Raw genomic sequence first — 14413 nt, forward strand, 5'->3', positions numbered from 1 at the left:
GCCAAACATATTTACAAATGTAACATCTTTTAACTGCATATTTAAGTTATCATATTGAACCATCAAACATGATCGTATCACTTTAAATACCCCAAATCAAGACACATAATAATACTGACGAAAAAAAAACATGAGGACATCCATTTAGGTCATTGTGTTTACAATTCACATGGTGCCAACCAAGAAGTCCTGTCCACCTCTCTGTCAGAAGAAATCCATTAGTCAGAGCAAACAGGGACACTTAGAATGTCAGACACACAGGTAGCACATCATCTGTGTCACAACAGTGTGATGGCTCCGAATGGCGAGTGCTGAATAATGACTGCCTATTGTCGAAAAATGAACACTTTGAAATCACCAGAGGGAGGATGTTTAAATGTTTGTTGTTTTAAAATCTCAGGAACAGTTTATGCCGTTGGTGGTGATTATTCACTCATGGGCTTTTTGTTTCAAAGACAGCATTCACAATATAAGCTTCTGTTTAATTCAAGGAGGAAGTGTTTATCTAAGAACATTTATATAAGAAAAGGGGATGCCACTAAATTGAACTTCCTTTTAAATGTTGTTATTGTTTTTTTTTTTTTTTTTTGAGAAACCTCGTTTCTGAATCGGTCTCTTCCTGTCTTTCAGGCAATAAGAGAGGAAGCAGCACCCGGGGCTTTTTTGTTCTCCCTAATGTGAGCTAATCCGGACACTGTCACATCAAACACAGTGACATCTTAGGTGTTATGTAGATAGTGTTTATAGAAACTTAGCCTGGCTCTGTCCCTGTGGGCCCTTCTCTTGCCTTTTCATTTGGATGGAGGCAGAGAGATAGGCCATCTTCAAAGCCCTCTGTGTCTCCCTGTATCGACCACGCGCCTCTGCAGCCCGAGAGGCTTCCTATTAGAAAGGATTTGTCTTACAAGCTCTGTGTGCTGCCACTCTGAAAAAATATCTAATAAAATTTTTAAAAAACATGGTACAAATTGTTGCTCTTCAGAAGTGCTTTTATGCTTCCGGAGGCTTTTTTGGCTCAAGCTTTGAAAAAGCCATCTTAGTCACTCATTTCAAACCACCTCTTGCTTACATGTCAGCACACATATAGAGCCATATCTGACATGGAAAGATTGTACTGTGGATGACCGAGAGACCCACATCAAGCTTTCAAATAAAAAACCTTATCGTAATGGCTCCATTCACATGGAACCACAGCAATATGTCACTGTTCTTGTTTATTGCGAGAGGGAATAGTTCTTTGTGCCTATTTGGTTTGCAGCAAAAGAATAAGCCTGGATTTACAGCTCAGTGATCCCGTGTTTTGATAGGGTGAGGCTGAGACGGAGCGACATTTTTTGATATCTGTAATTTCTTATTTTTCTTCCAGCTGTGCTCCATGCTGATCCTTAGATAACCTGCCATCTCCTCTGCTTTTATGTATGTCCAATGTCTGTAAGCTATAGGCAGGCCACTATTGAACATCTTCAATAAGGTGGGGGGGGGGGGCAGCTTAAAGACAAATAAACTTGTGCAACATAACTACAACTGACACGCTTATAGCCGGAGGGTTTTTCGCTATGAATGGACACTATAAAAATCCTGACATCTTCTGATCATGGTCATTCAGCCTACAGAGTCAAAGAGCTTTAAGATGTGTCAAAGGACATGGCAGACTGTCACTGCCCTATTGATGACTTTTCATTCAACCTATATGACATTAGTTTTTTTTTTTTTTTAAACACAGTATGTGCTCTCTACTTCAAGCTTTTTTTTAATCCAGCTTTCAAACTATGACTATGATTTGACACACTGTATGTTAGACCATATGATGCTATACCACTTGACAAGCTCTGCTTTCCAGATAAAGTGATACAATTCTCCAACTCCACCGGCTACCCTTTGGATAAGAGAGGAGAGGGAGAAATCCGAGGAGAATGAAGTAGTTAGTGCAGGAGTGATGGGAGAAAAGGGATGAAGAAGTGGGTTTGGTCAACAACTTGCTCTTCCCCCAGTCATGAAAGAGGGGCTACTGGAGAGAAGTCTTTCAGGAATATTTTAATAACACTGCAGTAAAAGCACACCCATGAGGCGAGCGGGTACAAGCTGAACCCATCAAATTAATCTCAGATAAATTTGCAAGTCATCATCATAATTTAAAATGTTTTAGAGACTGAATAAAAGATCAAAGAATAAAAGGAACCAGTCTGATGACAAAGATGTACGATGAGAGGCAGAGAAAGAACGGAAGAAAATGGCGGGAGAGGGAGTTTGCGTAGCAGACATATTTTGATAGAACCCAAAAAAAAAAAGAGCCCTAGTAAGGCCAAACAGACGGACTGACAGACAAACAGAAGCTTCCAGACGAGAAAATGGGCATGAAACTTGCCTTCCAAACTGAATATGCTGCTGCAGAGTCATACACATTGATAGATTCATAAATAATAAATCAAGAAAAACAGGTAAAATAAACTCTGTAAATAGATGTGCTGCCTCGTCCTCTGCCCCGCTGCCTAATGATTGTGTCTGTGCACATCTTTGCTTCATTTTATATTTATATATATGTGTGTGTGTGTGTGTGTGTGTGTGTGTGTGTGTGTGTGTGTGTGTGTGTGTGTGTGTGTGTGTGTGTGTGTGTGTGTTTTAATGCACGTAGCTCCACTCATTGTAAACATTTGCAGAGCGCCTTTTCTGATGTGTTGGGATAATAATGAGAGATGGCTTTTGCCTTCCTGACTAGAAAGACATAAGCAAACTAAGTTTGTCTTCAGTGAACTCTCATATGTTAATCTAAGTTTATCTTTCTGTCTGGAACGCATTTACAGACAACTGTGAGAGACACCATCTTTGTCGAGTGTCTGAAGTCCAACATAATGAGAGCAAAAGGCAGCTAGAAATAAAAATGAAGTCAAGGCAAGTTGAAGATCATTTCCTCATAAAACATGATTTCAGACAGTGTTCTTTTGTTTTTGTTCAGACGTAGCTTCATCACCAGCTTTGAGCAATGTTCAAGCAAGCCTAGCACTCCCTTATAAAAGCAACCCCAAACTGAGAACATGAAGCAAGCTTTCCTCCCATTTTAAATATATTTTCCTCACATTTGTATATTTCTGTAGTGCAGAGAGAAGCGGTGGCATGAACAGCTCCTCATGATTTACAATCATCAGTGGGTGGATATCAATCTGCTGTATATCGACTAAAGGTGCGATCCATCTGTGCTGCACTGCAAAGCTGACAAAATAGAAACAAGTTTAAGTCTGCACATTTTCTCTGACTTCACGTCAACTCATTTTTTTTATGAAAGACTACTCCTGGTCAGCAGCCAGTGCAGTTGATCTGGAAACACTGAAAGTGTATCAGAAGATTTTCCTAATAAACTTGTGGTGTGGAGTGCTGGTTTAGCCCAATCGGTAGAGCAGGCTCCTCATATACAGAAGTAATGTTTTGGTTTTTGATTCTGACCTGCGATCGTTTGGTGACGTCTTCCCCACTCTCCATTCCTGACATTTCCCTGTCTCTCCACAGCTAAAATGGATAAAGACACTGGAAGAGCCATAAAGTCAGCAAAGCCAACTATATCACATATTTATGCAGCCCTTTCTGAAATGGATTAGGATATTATAAAGTTGTCACTTAGTCGACAAAGAATCATTTGCAGAAAAATAGTCGCTGTGTTTAGATGTCATGTAGCCGGCAAACATATTTATCTAATCTCAAATTCACATACGCTGTTTTAGAAAAAACAACAAGCATTCATGCTGCACAATACCTCAGACAGCACACACTACTTAACCAATCACTGTGAAGGTTACTTATTTGTCTTAAGTTTGACTACGTCTGAGCCCAGTCTGTCCCCCTCGCCTTCACTGGATCTTAAAGTCTGTTGGCTCAGAACAAAGTCTGCCTGTTGAGTTAATGGCTTAATGTTATTACATATATTTGCAATATAAAGATACATTGTGTATAATGTGGAATATAGTAGAACAAGACAGCTAGCAGTTACTTGGTGAGTGAATACACTTTCATAGTGTACATTTAGTCAGGAAGATAAAAATGCAGAAAGACATGAATAAGTTGCTCTACTTGGGGTCAGTGTTTATTGGATGATTGCTAAAGAGGTTATCAGGGATTCTGATGCTATATGGAAAAGCAGATATCAAAGGAATGTGCAGGGATTAAAGCTTTATAATTGCTCGGGTTCTCAGTCAGTGTCAATGTAACGATTGACTCTCTTATTTGATTCAAGAAAATAAGGAGCATAGCTGTGTTGCTTTATCTCCTGTTTCATACAGCACAGAATAAAACTACTAGTCCTGATCGGGGCAGTGAGGCTGTCCTTCAATACCTCCCACTCTCCATTGCACTCCCTCAATCTCATTTCTTAATCTTCACAACTCAGTGATTCAAATATCTTTCCTTTTACTTCTCATTCTGTTTCGGTCTCCCTGGTTTTTTTTTTTTCCTCTCTGACCAATCCTGCTCCGTCTCCTCTAATCTACATTTCTTCACTTTTTTCCTTCTCACTTTTCCATTTTATCTTTTTTCCATCTCCAAGATGACTTCATAGAGCTACCTCCTGCCTGAGAGCTAGCAGAAAGCACATTAAAGGATGCACACAGGCTTACCCTGCAGAACAGCGAGACTCTAAAATGCATCTCCCAAAAAAATGTACCAAATGTATGTACTGTATGTGTGCCACAGATATGCAGGGAGCCATGAGGGCTGACAAGAGTGAAAAGCCATGCTGTCCCTGCACTTCTCTCTTACATACACACACGCAATACACACACACACGCAAAACACCCATACATGCATAGCTCTGCACAGTGCCAACAAACTTTGCAAACAACAACACAACCCAGTTAGGGGTGTGTCCCTGTAAGACCTTCACGGGATGTAGCACACAATGGTTTTTGGGGTTGTTGAGGAGGTGAGGGGTAGAGGAGATTTTAATGTTTCACCTAAATGTGAGTTTGCTGCCTGGAAGACATCCAGCGTACTGTTTTACTTTGAATTATTAAAAGCTGCCTCTTATTGCAGCCGGGACTGAAATAGTTTAGAGGCCAATGACTGTAGCTGTTGGCACATAACTACATAATTCATATTCCCGGCTATTCTGCAGCCATCCAGTTTATTGTTGTATCTCATGTGAAATGCTTCAAGGCTGCCATGATGGACAAAACATAGCCCTTAAATTTTCAAATGTCAGGTAAAGTCTGAGTCTGAGTCTTTTTTTTTTTTGAAATACTAGGACTGTTAACACTTAAAATGATTAAACAAGTGGACACGCTTGATCTTGGTGGTGCTAGCTCAGCTCCATGCAGTGTCCTGGTATTCTGTGGGGCAGATGACAGAAGCCATTGCCAGCGTTCACCCTGACACAGGCTCCCTGAGCAAGCTCTACTGACAGCCCTCCTCTGCAATGCAAATACCCACTTCCACATGAGCAGGCCCATCACTAGCACTCCCCATACACTTGTATTCTGTGTCATTACCCCCCGGGGACACACACACACACACACACACACACACACACACACACACACACACACACACACACACACACACACTGTTCCTCTTCTCTACCCTCTGTACCTCACGCTGCTGCCCTTATCTGAAATGCGAAGGAGGGCTGGGGCTTAAAACAAATCAGTTGGGCCGGCTGATGCATTGGTAGCCATGAAGGAGCGCTGCCACAGGCTGTTTCCACTCATGTCTCCTGTCAGTCACACTCCTCTCCTTGCCCTCCAGCCATGTGGACTGTATTTCATTAGTCCTGATTTTTGCTGACAAATGCTGGCTGTCGTGCTGTGCAGCCCCCTTACCCTCTCAACGGACAGTACACCAAAGCACGGCTAGATCTGCCTTACAAATGAGCTCCCCCGGTTCCTCCGCACAGCTACGTGCCATTGTTCATCTCTGGACTGAACACACACAAACATACATAAACACACAGACAAGTGAAAGGCTATTTTAACATTGAAGATATGGCTCGGAGCTGTCAACATGACCTTATGTCTCCCTTTTTTCTCCTCCCTTCTTTTCTCAATATCTCAACTCTTCTGTCACTTCACCCCCCTCTAATCTCTCACTCACCCCTTGCTCACCCCCCCCCCCTCCCTCTCTGTCCCTCCTACAGGCACAAGGTCCAGCCAGTGAGATGTCAACTCCGATTAGGCATGTTAGCTGATGCCTTTTAAGTGTGTCCTTCATTATTGAGTAAAGTTACATGCTCTCAGCTACACTTTCCTGTGCCTCTTAATCTATCTTGTATATTTTGATCCAGTTTTGTAAGCTAATCTTTCTCCTCTCTCTTTAAACATACACACAAGGGGTGCAGCTGGGGATTTTGGTTCACCATGAACCGATATAACATACGACCCCACCCCATTACCAGCAGCTGGGTTGTATACAAGTGTCTTACGTCTTCCATTGACAATAGTTCCATTCATTTCACAACAATGAAAAAAAATGATTTGAAATAATAAACTTCAACAACGGCAACTAACGTGTATCAACATAATGATGCCCATCATGGTTTTTAGGAGAAATGTTTGTCTAAGAGCTGCCAAAAATGGAAATACAGAGGCTCTCTGGGCTTTTCACTTTTTTCCCCACTTACATGAAAATACACACGGCCTCTATGATCACAAGGACACACTCTCAGACACATAAATAACTTATTCAGGGCCACTGTTAACATGCTCTATACCCTGCCCAATCTCTTTTGCTCTCTCTTTGAGTATGCAGGGTTCGGCAAACCAGTTGTCTGGTTCAGCATCACTGATATATGTTAGCTTCACAGTTCTAAAATGACATCAGATCATTTGAACGAGGCGTCAAAATGAGCCAGACCATCATGGCTTAACAAACAATGACACTCAAAGGCATAAAAACCAAAACACATACATAGTTTTTCCCTTTACACACAAAAAAAAACTGCTCAATAACCCAGATCCAAACTGTGTCACATGATTGACTCTCACAGACAGGCGGGAAAGCAGTCTCCAGCCACAACCAGAAATAGGTTAAACAGACTAAAAATATAGAAAAACATTAATTATTCAGCCTTTTTGATAACCTGTACTATTCTGAATAAATAGCACACTTCTCACTGTGAAGTGGCTTAATGGGCAGGCTGTGCAGTGGATTATTTTTGATATTTCAAGCTACGTCTCCCCACAAGAGCCAGTTAGTGAGATGTACCCTGAGCAGAGGGAGGGGGGAGCAGCAATGTAATGTCATCAGCGCTAACGTCACACATGGGTTCAAAATACGGTCATCTGTAGCTCAAATTTTAGTAAGGGATTCACTTCAAATATGATGACAATCCCTGTAACTCACTGTTGGCTGTAAGAAATGAATATAAAAAGGAATGTCTATTTTTCCCCCAACATTCAACCTGTTTTTCATTTTATCTTTTATGAAATATTTAAATGCAACAGAAATTTGACTGTAACCTTTTACAGCAGCACTTCTAAAAAACTTCACATCAGTGTAGTACACTTACTGAAATTAACTTCAATGATGAAACACACTCGGCAGGTGCAAAGCCAAGATCCTCCTCTTTTCTCCAAATACCCTTGGAAGCAAATCCCCTGGGGAGAGGAAGGCTTCTCTAAATATGTGGCTAATCTACCACACAGGAAAACGAGACGAACAAAGGAGAGGTGTGTGTGTGTATTTGGGTGTATGTTAAGTTATTTGTGTGTTCAAGGGGGCACCAGAGGAGCAACAGTGAGACCGAGAGACAGAAGGTGAAAAACAAGCAACATCCTGACGGCTCCAACAGTTACCCTGTGTGTTACAGTGTATTTCTAGCTCCTCTGCGTGTGTGTGTGTGTGTGTGTGTGTGTGTGTGTGTGTGTGTGTGTGTAAGAGAGAGAGCGAGAATAAGTGCATATTGTAAAGGTTTAGAGGTTCTGTTCCCTTAAGAGCACCCTGGTACGCCAGCTCTTTTCTGTGTATACATTACACTAATATGCAGCAGAAATGCACTAACACACTTTCAAACTAACATACGCCGTTCTCACATATGCTCTCTTGAAAATGTCTACAAAATGTCTAAATTCTTCTTGAGTTGCTCGTTCACACATTCACCTCCCAGAGATAGACTATCAATAAAGACGGGGGGGGGGCATGGTGTAAAAAGAAGGATACGGATGTGGGGAATGACACAACAGAGTGTGACAATATAATGAGAATATTTACCTTCATATTGATGTTGTGTGTGCAACTTATAGCAAGCATACATCTATTCACACATCCACAAAAGCCCCAATCCTCTAGCCTCAGTGCACCACCTGCTCCTTCTTTTCATCAGAGGGATTTGACTTTGGTATTAAGTTCTGAGACAAGCCAGGTCACAGATACAACACTATTAGGGTACTAGTAACTACAAAGCCTGCTTTATTCTCATCCCAATGCATCAACTATAGGTTGAAAAAAAAGAGACACCAGAGGTGGCCTCCTGTAGACTCTGAGATCATCCAGCTTACTGTAGAGCTCATACAGCCAGTGGTAAGCTTATTTATGACAATATGTTTGAAAAGACATAGTATGTATCTTTTCTTATGTGTTTGTTTATTACAGGGACACCAAGATCTTACAATAAAAAGAAGAGCGACAATAAAAAAAAAAACACTAGTTCACTTATTTCATATGTGACCAAAGCTAAAAGAAAACGTGAAAAATATAGGAAAAGTTGCAGTATGTTCCTTTCAATGTGATTGTTCAATTACCAAAACATATGCCTGTAAAATTGATAAAGCAAAAAAGATAGAGAAGAAAATACCTTTACCATGCAGGTCAAATTCATCCCCACAATAGTCTTCTTACTGAAACATTCACAGACTGTAAACACACATTTCTCTTACCAAAAGGCAATGTTCTCAAGTCTCCCTTTTACTATCTACATGTACAAGGACTCCAGTAGGCCAGCAACGGTTGGCGTCATGCTTACCAGTCCAATCACCTCTTCCCCCACCCTGCCCACTCAACACAGGCACATACAGTACACACACGATCATACAATTCACTACGCTTAGTTTGCCAACTTTCACAGAGTGTATGCTGTAGCAGTGAATGTTTCTGTAGCTGATAGCAGGTGGAAAGAATGCCCTCAAAATGTTATGTTTCTGTCTCTGCATGTTTGAGTTTGTGTGTGTGTGTGTGTGTGTGTGTGTGTGTGTGTGTGTGTGTGTGTGTGTGTGTGTGTGTGTGTGTGAGTGAGAGTGCGTGCAAAGACCAACGGAAGGCAGGCTGCTGTGTCGAGGAACGACTCGCACGGAAACCTCAATTTCAACAGCATAAGGACGGCCACTCTCTGCAACACAGCCGTGCTCTGCTTCTTGCTTCTCATACATCCAATTATGCCAAAGCTGAGCACTGGCACATACACATAATAATAACACATACAAACACCAGTAAAGTCATGCCTTTATATGTGCACAAACACACAGGACCACAAACAGTGCAGGTGTGTGTGCAGCAAAGGGCACCATGCAAGAGCGAGAGAGCAGGAGACAGAAATGGAGACAGAGGGAGACGGAGGCAATTGAGAGGGAGGGGATCTACTTAGAGTGTTGACATTGCAGGAGCCCACATGTGTGTGCCGGAGCATAATCTTCTCCCTGCTCTCATTGGGTTTTTAATGCGGGTGCTATTTCCATAAACCTGCCTCCTGAATCACTGCCAGCCTCTTACACTCCCCCCAGGTCGAGCTGTACTAATACTGGGAGTAAATGCAAGCAGCAAACACATTCCCTCCATTGCCTCTCCAAGACAATCACTGTTGTACACATTGCTAGCATGACCAAAAGAGGAGGAGGAGGGGGGGGGCATGTTTTTCTGTACTACAGGAAATAGACTCGCTGTAGCGGCTGAGATTATTTCTTGGATGGGCTGGATTTGAGGAGTAGCAGGGAGAGGACAGGGAGTTTGAGGAGAGAGGGGGGAGTTGTGAGGGGAAGAGGGAGGGGGAGAGATGAGTGGATGGTGTGAAGGATGCAGGATTTTGTCATGATGCCATGCTGGGTGGAGGAAATCTCCTGTGGACTTGTGCAGAGAGCTGTGAGACTCAAGCACACGTACCAAAGAAATAACCCCTGACAGTATTGGTTATTTGTTTTTTTTGTTTCATGTCAACTATGTCATAAGAGATAATCAGGTCATCAGGGGTTGCTTTGATTGTTATAGGAGCGAATAAAACTGATAGTTGGAATTTTAAGCTAACACACGCAAGTGTTGTTCACAAACAAAATAAAGCACTCTTCTGTTATGTAATATAAAAAAGCGGTGCATCTCCATCAGCTGCAAAGAAGCACGAAACAGCACACAAATAATATAATCAGGCCTGACTGTTGTGGGTGATGTGTGTGATCACGGCAAGCTGCCATGTGCACGTGTTTTTCTTTCCACCTTTACACGCTGCTATCTGTATCTACATAGGCCCTGCTGCAATGCAAAGCTGGTTTACCACGTGAGCACAAACACACAGAGCTAATAGAGCCAAGAAGCACACACCTGGTAAACTGTCAAAGCTTCTCCTTTTCTGTGGCCAAACTTATGTCAGGCACTCATGTCCCCAAGGTTCCCATCACACTTCACCGCAGGAATCTATATTCCAGTCCAGTACACTTCCATTAGGCCATACTGTTCCCTTCAGCAGCTAATGTGTATCAGGGGGACATGGATAATAACATCCAAGAACACAAACACTTCCTCCCGATAATAAGTTGACACCGGGTTGTGTGTGGGTGTGCATGGATGTGTGGCAACCAGTGCTAACCCCTGAGTGTACCCACACATGGCACATTTGGTTCTTAAAAGTATATTGAGGATAATACCCTCGAAATATCTCATTATCAAAAAAGATTTTGTACAAATTAGAAACTGAATTAGCATTATGTTTTTTCCTCTCTTAATATTAGTTTTCATTGTTTTGGAAAAGAAACCTTTAGAAGCATTTAAAATACACAAACATTCAGCAGCGGACCAAAGAAAGTGATACATGCTGTGATTAGGGATGGACATCACAGGATACCCCACGATACGAACCGATAAGATACGATGTTAGATTAGATTAGATGCATTTGCACCATTTGTCAGTAACTACCAAAAGGTGTTCCATCTCCATTGAGATCCACATGCTGCTAAACTAATCTGCGCGTAGCTACATGTGCAAAGGCACAATATTTTGCTTGTCATTACATCATACCGTAAGATGCCTATAAATGAAGAAGGCTTCTCCTGAAATCTTAAACAACAGCTTTGTTAACGAGTATTGAAACACTGCAAATGGAGTGGGTATACAGCTAATGTGATATTAAGTGAATCTCTATTCTGGGAGCATTATTAAGCAGCAAAAACTCGGCAGAACACCAGGTCTAATGAAAGGCCTTAAAACTCCTGCAATATGAGCACCAGTGAGATTCTTGTGCATTACCCTAGTTTGTAGCATGTTTTAATTCATTGCTCAACCATTCTCTATAAAATGGGCAGTGATTGTCACGTAGGACTTATAGACTGTATATAAATAGACGTAGTCTCAGTGATGTCACCAATTTCTTTCCTTCTTTCTTTTTTTTAAAGATTTATTTTTGGGCTTTTTGTGCCTTTAATTGAGAGATAGGGCAGTGGATAGACTCAGAAATCAGAGAGAGAGAGTGTGGAATGACATGTGGGAAAAAAGCCACAGGTTGGGTTCGAACCTGGGCCGCCCACTTGGAAGACTACAGCCTCCATACATGGGGCACACGCATTAACCACTGCGCCACCAGCGCCCCACCAATTGATTTCTGAAGCCGACTTTTGAAGGCCATCATAGTGTTCGCTATTTTGAAAATGCTGTCTCATACTAACTTTCATTTAACATAGAAACAGGCTGATAGCTGGAGCTGGTGCAGGGCCTTAAGACTCCTGACAGCTATAGCCCTTATTTTGAATAACTTGTTCTTCACAAAATCAAAACGGATGAGTAATAAAAATAAAAGAAAACCTGTACAATTTGTGCAGACATAAGTTAGACCAAAAAACATTTTTTTACCGGGCTGTTAACATGTTTATTTCATCAATCCAAGTGGACATTTGAATATGGGGTAACCACAAGGATGCCAAATCCACCAGGACAGAAACCTTATGGGTTTTAAGTTGTATTTATGATGTGTTTTCTTGTCCCTTTTAACATCAAAGGGGAGAGATTCAGCGACTTACAAAAGAGAATTACATCAGGGTGTGAACAGTAGCCTTCTAGCTCAAGACTAAATCCAAATTCTGCTCTCGTGATCTCCAGTTGTGTAAATGAGGCTGCCCATTTGTATTTTTTGTATACATTACCTGAGGATTGGATTGTTTGTGCTATGAGTTGAGCAAGAGCCCTGCGATTCAAAATAGCTTATTTGGTGGTTCATACCTGGTCCTACTTAATTTGCATCAAGTTAAGTCCAGCAGGATTTGGTGTGTTGATATGACATCTGATTTCATTTAAAATCACAGTAATGAAAGGGTAACCACACCGGCCATAAGCGCCACGAAGGGATTAATGACAAAACTTGGATGTTAATACCTCATAACTCCTCTCTGGAGAATCCTAGTTTTACATTAATTACACCGTAGCCCCTGGCATAATGCATATCTAATAGGATTTTGCAAACAAACAACAGGCAGATCTACTTACCATCAAGCTGTCAAGCAACAGGATTCATATCACACAAGATTTAGAAACACGGTGGCCTCCAGAGAGGATAGGTGTGATGGGAGGTAGTCAAATGCATGAACACCCACATAAAGAGACAGACCCAACTGAAAACACTACAGCATGTGATACCTCAAGACATCTCCTGTACATCTCCTGAATATGATATTTTGAACAGGGTCTATAGGACGTTTAGGCAAACAGGCATACTGTTTTCATCGTTCCGCTGCTGTTGCACCTGTTGACGCTTTTGCTACAGAACTAGAGTACACCCTGCGTTTCCTTAGATCTCTGGTGTTTGTATGTGTGTGAGTGAAGTCGAAGGGAAGAGCAGAGCAGCCTCGCCTGTGCGGCCTGACACCCATCAATGTCGGCCTGTTACATTTCTATGACACGCTATGTCTCTGGGAGAGCAGAGCTGGGAAAAAGGGGAGACAGGAGGATGTGGGGTGGACAGGACTGGGTAGGCGGTGTGGTTTAGGGAAAGTCAGCAGGAGGGTGAAAACTGAACTGAGAGGTACAAGAAAAGGGTTTTATTTGTCTCAAGTGTAACAGGGCAACTTTCAAGTTCAGTGAATGTTGGTGTTTATACGACAGGGATGCTCCTAGGGGATTCATTTTCTCAATCTCAATTCAGACTTGCCGAAAGGTAAGAAAACACAAAGAAAGCAGTAAATATCCAGCACAATTTATTCACAACTGTCCGCGGGTAAACAATGTAATTTGGTTTGCTAAGTGTGGCTAACAAGAGCTGTGCTAGCACCGCAAGTGGTTGGTCCTCCCTGCAGGGTTACAACCTCATTCCTGTGTTAAATGTAATTACACATTGTTCCGGTTGATATGCCAGTTTAACCTGACACAGCCTACATACATTATGTCTACATTTCTAAGTCGAAATATTGCCAGACTGCAATGCTCCTATGAAATGCTATCCAATTAACTTTGCTTTGTTTGCATCCGGGTAGCAGAGCAGGGAAGGCAGGCCCATTAACCTGAGCTACAGCCAGTCTATGGCTACAAACCCAGCTAGTGCCATGTTGCTACGTTGTAGTTTGAGCAGAACTCTTGACCGGCATCAATGGCCAATATATACAAATATTTATAATTAGTTTAACTGACTAGTATTTCTGGCGCTAACTAGCAAGGTTGATGCAGTTTAACCGTTCAGTTGACGCCCATATCCCAAAATACACACACATGCAAGGCTATGTTTTTTTAAATCTGTATACCTACTCTTTGCATCACGGCTGTATAGTCATTAAATATTGTTTCTTGTCTAAACATTAAGTGATGCAGTACAATGCAATACATGTAAGGTTGTTTACAGCCTTCCATTCGGTTGATCGTTTAACCTTTCTAAGCCTCAATGGTTTGAAGACCTGCTCTTCTCTCAGAACACACAGAGAAGAAAGAAAGAGGAGCAGCAAGAGCAACAACTTTGTTAGCATCTTTGCCTCGGCCCACATGCATCTTATGTTTACATTTAGCCACGTCGACTGTCAAATCCCAATTGTGGGTCAATCTGCCATGCTGCAAACGAGGGGGGGGGGGCATAATTAATGACGAGGAGACATGAACCAGACCACGGACAAAATCAGTTCAACAACCGGAGAATTCTCCCCTCAGCTCCAACCTCCCATGAGCGCATCCTCTGGCATTATGTAAGAACACTTATTTCCCTTTTCTGTATACCATCTCATTATTCAAATGTAAAGGAAAGAGGAAGAGAACAACGCCCTCTGG

At 41.9% G+C, this 14413-nt stretch overlaps 1 protein-coding gene across 12 annotated transcripts in view; it reads right to left on the minus strand.

Moving 5' to 3' along the window:
* Nucleotides 1–14413, minus strand: part of celf5a (cugbp, Elav-like family member 5a) — a 176039-nt gene that overhangs the window by 145452 nt on the left and 16174 nt on the right. The gene's annotated exons all lie outside the window — the stretch shown is intronic.

Source organism: Labrus bergylta, chromosome 6 (genome assembly GCF_963930695.1).
Source record: "Labrus bergylta chromosome 6, fLabBer1.1, whole genome shotgun sequence".
Taxonomy (NCBI): Eukaryota; Metazoa; Chordata; class Actinopteri; order Labriformes; family Labridae; genus Labrus; species Labrus bergylta.